Here is a 7700-nt window from a genome sequence, read left to right on the forward strand (position 1 = left end):
GTAAAAAGTGTTTCCAAAGATAGATCAAGATCATTACAATATCAGTGGATATTTATTGGAAATTATGTCATTGTTTGGACAAACTAATTTTGAAAAAGTTTGAGCTGAGTTAGGAACTAATTACGTCCCATCAGGTGTTCATATGTTTCCCAGGTCCTAATCAAGGGTAGGGAAAAAGGGTCTGTGGACAAGATTAAGCATGGAAAGATGTGATCCTTAGGATACTCAAGAATTTACTAAGCCAAAAAGCACAAAAGAAAGTAATAAGGAAGGAGAAATTAATCAATGTGTGAAAACTGTTGATAAAATCTTGGATGACTAACCTGAAGAATCAAATTGAAGGGTCAGAATGGGTAGACAGTGAAACTGAGGTCCGTGAAACTGAAAGACCAAAATGAAGAGGCAAGTACTGAGTAGATATTGATAACATTTTGTATTGGTAGAAATATGTTTCATCCTATTTTCCATGAAAGAAATAATTTGAGGAAGAATGAAGCTGTAAAATCATAGAGAAAATGCTGTTCATTTGACCAAAATCTGAGTTTTGATTTCATTTGTATCTCTGTCTACTATGTGTCTACATCCAGGTGGCTCAGTGTGTTTGAGGTAAAAGCACAACCATACTGACTGCTCTCATTTTAAATTTGTGACTATGCACATCAAGTGGGCCATTGATGATGCCTGGCAATCATATTATATTTCTCTAGTGAATTTATTTTTTCACTCTCCTAGACAACTATTTCATACTTTCCTATTAGCTACATCTTCCACTTCTTCTTCTCCTTCTTCTTCCCCTTCTTCTTCTTCTTCTCCTCCTCCTCTTTCTTCTTCTTCTCCTTCCCCTTCCCCTTCTTCTTCTTCTTCTCCTTCCCCTTTTTAATGGATGCTTCACAAATTTGCATATAATCCTTGCACAGGGGCTATGCTAATCCTCTCTGTATTGTTCCAATTTTAGTATATGTGCTGCCAAAGCAAGCATTCTCTTAGCTTAGAGAAGATGACTTCTCCTCTTGTTTCACTGAAAAATAAGCACAATCAGAAAAGAATGTCCACAAATTCCCAGCATCTCTTCCCAACTAAACACTTTTGTGTACAGATACCCTGCCTTTTCTCTTGTAACAATGGATGAATTGCCCATGATTCCATCTGAGGCTAACTCTTCCACGCCAGCACCTTACTCTGTGATATTGTTCCAGTAATTCTCTCCCTTCTCTCCTGCACCCTCAATTTCCCCTTTCTGATAGATCTTTCCCATTAGCATCCAAACAAGATGTTATTTATCTCACTTTAAAAACAAACAAAAAACACTTTCTCACAACTACTCCTCCATTCTTCACCTTTCCTTTACAGCAAAGCTCTTTCAAAGGTTTGTCTGTTTCTCTGATTCCATTTTCTTTCCTCTTATTTTTTTCTTGGTCTCACTCCAGTCAGGCTTTTGCCTACACTGTTCCATGGAAACATCTCATGGTCACCAATCATTTCCATTTTGCTAAATCAAATGGTCATTTCTCTTTACTCATCAATAGCAATTGACTCAGTATTCTTTAAATACTTTTTTCTCTTGGCTTCCCAGACACTATACACTCTCCTGGTTTCCCTTCCACTTCACTGGCTGCTCTTTCCCAGTCTCTTTGGTTAGTTCCTCTTCTCTTCAACCTTTCTAATTGTGCCCTAGGTAAGACTCAGTCTTTGAACCTCTTCTTTTTTTCATCTATACTCACTCAGTTCAATCTTACGGCTTTCCACGTATCGTATCAGTAACTATGATCCCATTTTTATAAATTAACCAACTATAGGTATTCATTTACTCAGAAATGAGACAGAAAGGAAAGAGACCAAAAAAGTCAAGGGTGATTATCATTCAGTGATGAGATTACAAGTGATTTTAATCTCTGTAATCACATTTTATACAATTAACATATTTCTGTAATCAGATTTTAAAAAAAGAAGGATACATGGCTGGAGGGATGCAGAGAGATTTACCCCAAAAAACTTTCAAACATTCTTTTCCCAACCTAAGCATCAGAACGCTTTGGAAATAATGAGAGGCATGCAGATTTGAAGCGATTCTTTAAGAGCAGGAGAAAAGAAGCCTTGGTCAGCAAAAACTATGCCAACTTGCTTGCACTGTCCAGGACGGGACCTTTTTATATTTCCCAAGCTCTGAATGACTGACAGTCACAGTCATTCTCCTGGGGAAGGACAATGGGAAAGTCTGAAGGCTTGAGGATCCCAGTCCTTGAGTACTTAGGCTCCAGAATTTTCTCTGATGTAGAATAAAAATTCACTGAATATTTTGTTCCCTACAAATAAAATTTTAATAGTATTACTTCTTGTTTATTAAATCAGAGTTTTCCTCTTTAAAATTGTTTTGGTATGTAATATTTCCTCAAAAAAAGGATATCTGTGTGTAATGAAACTCAGCAACAAAACAGATGGCCTTGAACAACCCAGAAATTTACCTGGTCCCTATACATCACCAATACCTTTGCATGTACCTGGGCCACTCCTTTTCTATCCTATTCCCCTACCTCTCTCCCCAGAAGAAAAAAACCACTAACCTGATGTCGTTGCCATTTTCATATCTATTTTAATAGTTTTGTTGGGTATGTATACTTTCTTAAACAATGTATTATTTAGTTCTTTTTAGAACTTCCTAAAAATAGTATCATATCTTATGAGGCTTTCTGCAAGGTGATTTTGCAACTCAATATTATGTTTCTAAAGTTCATCTACACTGTTGTGTGGAGCTGTAGCTCATTCATTTTCACTGTTACATAATATCCCATTGTGTTAATATTCCATACACATTCACCTGTCAATGGATATTTGGTTTGTTTTTAATTTTTTCTATTACTAGCAATGCTGCTATGAACTTTCTTGAAACTAATATACATGTGTAAGCGTTTTTCTAGGCCAATAGCTTTCAGGCTTTTTTCACTGCAACCCAAGCAATAAGTATATTTTACTTTGCAGTTCAGTACACCTATACGGCACAGATGGTTAGGGGTTCATACATTTCCATAGTGTAGAGCTATTGCTGGAAAACAGAAGTTATTTAGAAGTGTATTTTCAAATATTGAGATCTCTAGGGATTAAAATTGATTTATCTGGGCTTCCCTGGTGGCGCAGTGGTTGAGAGTCCGCCTGCCGATGCAGGGGACACGGGTTCGTGCCCTGGTCTGGGATGATTCCACATGCCGCACAGCGGCTGGGCCCGTGAGCCATGCCGCTGAGCCTGCGCGTTTGGAGCCTGTGCTCCGCAACGGCAGAGGCCACACAGTGAGAGGCCCGTGTACCGCAAAAAAAAAAAAAATTTGATTTATCTATCTTCTTATCTTTAAGATAGAAATGTAAATAGATAAAGTTTTTGCTGGTGACTTCTAATTTAGTTGCATTTTGGTCAGAGAAAATATTCCATATGATACCAATTGCTTGAAATTTGTTGAGACTTGCTTTATTGTCTGAAAAGTGGTCAATGTTTAGAAATGTTCCATGTCAATTTTTAGAAATGTTCAGTGTGTGCTTGAGACAGATGAGTATTCTCAAATTATTGGAGACAGGTTTCTATTTTTCCATAATAAGTCAAGGTTAATTACTTTTTAAAAATTTTTAATTTATTTTTTTTGCTGGCGCCTTGAGGCATGTGGGATCTTAGTTCCCCGACCAGGGATGGAACCTGCGCCCCCTGCAGTGCAAGTGCGGAGTCTGAACCACTGCACTGCCAAGGTTAAGATTTTTTAAGAATGTTTAAAACAATGTTTACAGATGAAATGACTTGCTGCAAGAATTTGCTTTAGGGGCTTTTCTGGTGGTCCAGTGGTTAAGAATCCACCTTCCAATGCAGGGGACGCGAGTTCCATCCCTGGTTGGGGAACTAAGATCCCACATGCCACGGGGCAACTAAGCCTGTGCCACAACTACTGAGCATGCGGGCCACAACTAGAGAGCCCACACGCTGCAACTAAGACCCGATGTAGCCTAAAATAAATAAATATATTATTTTAATTGCACACAATACAAAGTTAAAAAAAATTGTTTTAAAATACTCCAGTTCCTCTTACTCCCTCAGAAAAAAATTGCAGAGATATCTTAAACAAGATTCCCAAAATGGGGAATTCCCTGGTGATCCAGTGGTTAGGACCCAGCGCTTTCACTGCGGTGGCCCTTGCAAGCCGCGCAGTGCAGGCAAAAAAAAAAAAAAATTGCCCAAATGGTTTAGCACTTAGAGGTTCATTACATCATACCAAGGTTCCACAAAGCGTGGTATTCCAGCCAGTAGCATCAACACTACCTGGGAACCTGCTATAAATTGGTCTCACCCTTAACCTACCGAATTAGAAACTGGGGATGGAACACAGCAATCTGTTTTAACAAACTCTCCAGGTGCTTCTGATGCACACTAAAGTTTGAGATTTTACCACAGCTGTGTTTAGTTGATATTTGCCTGACTTCTTTTTCTAGTTGAAATTCTATTAAGATAATTGTACATTTATACACAGTTGTAAGAAATAATACACGGAAATTTCTTGTATAGTTTGCCCAGTTTCTCCTACATTTTGCAAAACTATGGTATATCATCACCAGGTTACAGACACTGATGATTTGTCTTTTTTCTATCTCTTTAAACCTTTCTATATTCTTATGTTTTAGGTATGTCTCTTGTAAATAGTTGGGTTTCATTTATTCTTTAATCCAATCTACTTTACCAAGCTAGTTCATTCCATTTACATTTATTAAATTACTAACATTTCTACTTGTTTCCACTTTCTATTTATTCTTTTTTCCTGTTTTTTTCTTCATGACCCTTTGTTTTTTCATATTAAGGTTTAAAAATTATTGTTATCTAGTATGTTATCATATTCCATTTTCTCCCTTCTACTAACTTGGAAATTGCATATTCTATTTTTGTTCTTTTAGTGGTCACCCTTGAAGCATTCGTAACAATATCCCAAGTTAATTCTTCCCTCCGAAACAATATAAGGAACCTTTGAACTCTTTAACTTTGGTCATCACCTTACCAACCTAAATGCTATTTTTTCCAGTTTTTGTTTTACCCTTTTCTTTAATCTTTCAAATTAGCAATATTTATTGTTATACAGATATTTGTTTAGATTTGACTACCTGCTTACCTATATCTTTGCTCAGTAGTTCATCTCCCACCTTTTAGCTAGGATTCTTTTCCTTCTTTCTTTTCCTGCTCCTGGTCTGAGACCAGCAACATTGGCATCACCTGGGCAATTATGAGAAATGCAGACTCTTAGGCTCCTCCTCAAGATCTACTGAATCAGTATCTGCATTTAATACAATCCCTGGGTGATTTGTATACATGTTAAAGTTTGAGAAGCATTGTCCCAAAGAATTCTCTTTCAAAATTCTGTTAGTGCAAGTCTCTTATGGTAAACATTCTCAGTTCCTATTTGTCCAAAAAGATCTTCATTTCACCATTCTTCTCGAATGGGAGCACAATTCTTCATTAACAATTATTTTCTCTTAGCATTTTTAATGACCTCATTTCTCTGTCTTCTAAATTATTTGCTTTTAAACTTGCTGTTTATCTAATTACCATTCATTTCTCTCTGGCTGCTACGGAGATATTTTCTTTGACACTATTCTGTTTCACTACAATGTTTTCAGCTTTGGATAGATTAGGAGTTTTCCTTGTGGTATAGATTTGGGAATATCTAAGATAAAAATCTAGAGTGAATAGTTATATTAAAAAAAATAAGTGGATAGAGCTCATGGAGTCACAGGTGATAGTTTTACAAATGATTGATAATTTCTTGATGGTAATAAATTTCTAGATGGTACCATTTCTAGATGGTAATAAATCTAGATACCATTTCTAGATGGTAATAAATCAGACCTGATTGTCATTCAGGCAAAAATATACAATAGAAGTGAATTACATAGTGTTTTTCTTATTGCTGGATGTTAATTGTGACTTGAATTAGATATTATTTGAGACTCACAAAGCTACAGTTTTGCCTTTTTTATACTTAAGTATACTTAATTATTACAAAAACTTTATGGATCATAACTAAACGGGAGTTAAGCCCTTTAAAAGATAATATGATGGAGAAAATAGAATTCTGTGCCATTGTTTCAGGTCTACCTCAAGAGACTAAAGTCTTAAAATTTGAACTCAGCTATAAAAAAAAGAAATATTGCCATTTGCAGCAACATGGATGGACCTAGAGAATACCGTACTAAGTGAAGTAAATCAGACAGAGAAAGATAAATGTTATATGACATCACATATGTGGAATCTAAAAAATAATACAAATGAATCTATATATGAAACAGAAACAGACTCACAGACATAGAAAACAAACTTATGTTTACCAAAGGGGAAAGGCAGGGGGAGAGGGATAAATTAGGAATATGACATTAACAAATACAAACTACTATACATAAAAAAGATAAGCAACAGTAAATAAGGATTTATTGTGTAGCACAGGGAACTATAGCCAACATCTTGTAATAACCTATAATGTAAAACAATCTGAAAAAATATATGTATATATAATTGAATCACTTTGCTGTATGCCTGAAACTAACACAATATTGCAAATCAACTATATTTCAATAAAAGAAAAAAATATTAAATGCTGAAATGAGCACAAGTTAGGATCCAAGACTAGTAAATTGTGTGTTGCCCATAACTTATACTTAATTACAAACAAAGATAAAATGTTCTTTTTCATCCTCCCCAGTTTTTACAGAATGAGTAGTATTGGGGCAGGGAAACCACTTTCAGCTTTCTGGGAAACAATAAATAAATAAGGTTTACAAATTGAATAGATTTTAGTTCTAATTTTTATTATTATCTTTAAAATTAAAAAAAAATTTTTTTTTTTTTGGCCTCACAGCTTGTGGGATCTTAGTTCCCTGACCGGGGATTGAACCCTAGCCCTGGGCAGTGAAAGCGTGGAGTCCTAACCACTGGATCACTGGGGAATTCCCAGTTCTGATTTTTTTTTGTTTTTTTTTGCGGTACGCGGGCCTCTCACTGCTGTGGCCTCTCCCGCCGCGGAGCACAGGCTCCGGATGCGCAGGCTCAGCGGCCATGGCTCACGGGCCCAGCTGCCTCGTGGCATGTGGGATCTTCCCGGACCAGGGCACAAACCTGCGTCCCTTGCATCTGCAGGCGGACTCCCAACCACTGCGCCACCAGGGAAGCCCTCTAATTATGTTTGTATTGGTCTAATTTAAATGAGGTACTTACAGCTTTTATTTGTGAATACAATATTTATTATTATAGTTATTTCATATGTGTTTAATTGCTCATTTTCAATATGTGTTCCAAAATATCTAGGGTTTTGTCTGTTTTGTTCATTATTGTATTCCTAGTACTTAACCTTGCCTGGCATGAAACAGGTGTTGAATAAACATTTGCTGATTGAATGAATGAGTGAACATAGTGATGCCATACAACAATTCTCCAAGTATTACATGTCACCATCTAAAAGATAAAATGAAGCTGGTGTGGAGCAGAGCCTGCCATGGAAGGAAACGTAAGTGGAAAATAAATCTCTGTTGGTGTAAGCTGCCAAAATTTGGGGGACTTTTGTTACTCAAGATTTGGAGGTTTTTGTTACTGCATAACTCAGCAAAAGCCTGATGATACAGCATATACAATAATGTGCACATATAGAATACAGCCCAATAGATGAGATTCCAAAGAAAGTGAGCTCAAT

The 7700-nt window shown here is 36.5% G+C and overlaps 1 non-coding gene across 1 annotated transcript; it reads right to left on the reverse strand.

The window, feature by feature from the left end:
- Window positions 1-872: 872 nt before the first annotated feature.
- Window positions 873-979, reverse strand: LOC115801897 (U6 spliceosomal RNA). Its single transcript, XR_004022255.2, has one exon. It is a non-coding gene; the product is annotated as a U6 spliceosomal RNA (small nuclear RNA).
- Between the last annotated feature and the right edge of the window lie 6721 nt (window positions 980-7700).

This window comes from Delphinapterus leucas, chromosome 1 (assembly GCF_059928025.1).
Source record: "Delphinapterus leucas isolate spDelLeu-1000000601 "Yukka" chromosome 1, BTC_Dleu_Yukka2, whole genome shotgun sequence".
Classification (NCBI taxonomy): domain Eukaryota; kingdom Metazoa; phylum Chordata; class Mammalia; order Artiodactyla; family Monodontidae; genus Delphinapterus; species Delphinapterus leucas.